The sequence below is a fragment of the Helianthus annuus genome, chromosome 3 (assembly GCF_002127325.2).
Source record: "Helianthus annuus cultivar XRQ/B chromosome 3, HanXRQr2.0-SUNRISE, whole genome shotgun sequence".
Classification (NCBI taxonomy): domain Eukaryota; kingdom Viridiplantae; phylum Streptophyta; class Magnoliopsida; order Asterales; family Asteraceae; genus Helianthus; species Helianthus annuus.
In genome coordinates, this window is record NC_035435.2 from 112,614,862 (window position 1) to 112,616,255 (window position 1,394).

Below are 1,394 nucleotides of genomic sequence, written 5' to 3' on the forward strand. Positions count from 1 at the left end.
TCAAGTGTTAACACATAAGCGACATATATGCTTAAAAGATCAAAAGAGAATAAATAAGAGCAAATAAGGTAGCATGCAAGTAGTTTCAAGTAAAACATAAGAATAAGGCTCTAAAACTATAGACTAGGCTAAAGCATTCCTACTTTTCCTAATTCCCTATAGTTATGGCTCTGATACCAATCTGTCACACCCCAACCGATGGCGGAAACATCGGAGTGAGACGAAGAAAGATTGCTCATCACACATAACGCTATTTGTGACAGTATTTAATAAATCGATTTCATTTCATAAAGTAGATTGTCAACATTACAAAAAAAATTCAAATACAACAAGTTCAAAGAAGTATATAACAACATAAGCAAAATTGATAGAACGATTAAACCTAAACGTCTATATGTGTATCTAGGCATCAACGCTACTTCATTTCATAGCATCATCATCCTCAGCCTGTAACATGTTTAAAATAAAGTTCAATGCAAAAGCAAAGGCGAGTATACAAGTTTAAGCATAAGTATAAGTATAAAAGTTTAAAACGAATCCACATGGCAACTTAGTCTATACGAGATCAACCTAGCGTGGCATGCAATATTTCTAGCCAACCTCTGTTTACGCAAGAAAGTTTAATTAATTCAACATGACCCAAGTTTAAGGGGGGCGGTGCGTTACTCCTATAGCGCTATACATGTCGAAGGGAGGCTCGTGAGAGCTAATGACTAAAACATATCACATAAGTATGGTCCACGTAAGCATCAAGTATCATAACATAGTATTCATGTATAAGGATTGTTTTGTGCATTGCATAAAGAATAAGTTTAAGTGTAGTTTAATAATAAAACATGTTACACCCCAAAAAGTGGTAAACATAAAAAGGGGGTTGCGAGTATACTCACAAAATTTGTATAAGCTTTCCGATTATCCAGTGTGACGAAGTTGACGAGGTTAGAAGGTTGAATATGTCCGTTTAGGGATTTAGGAAGTTAAAACACAAGAATATATGTATTCAAAAGTAATCGTCCTTTAACACCAAGTACTTGTTCTTGACACTATGAAACCTCAAGGGTTAATGTTTTCATGAGTAGTATACTCATTAGAATCGTAACAAGTCTTATGTCTTGGATGATGTATTCTACTATTTCGATGAATGAACACAAGTCCACCATCAAGGGTTCGAATAGTAAACATATGTATAAGTATTATATGTATTATTTAGTCCAATAATCAAGCATGAGGTAGAAGATAAATCTTCATTTAGGTACCTCTATTGTGTCATAGAATTCATGTAGGAGGTAGGAAGAACAAGCTTCCATTTAGGTACCTCTTATGGTTCACCACTACACTTGATGTAAAAAAAAAACAATCAAGGAGGGTCATGAACATACAATAAAGAATAAGAA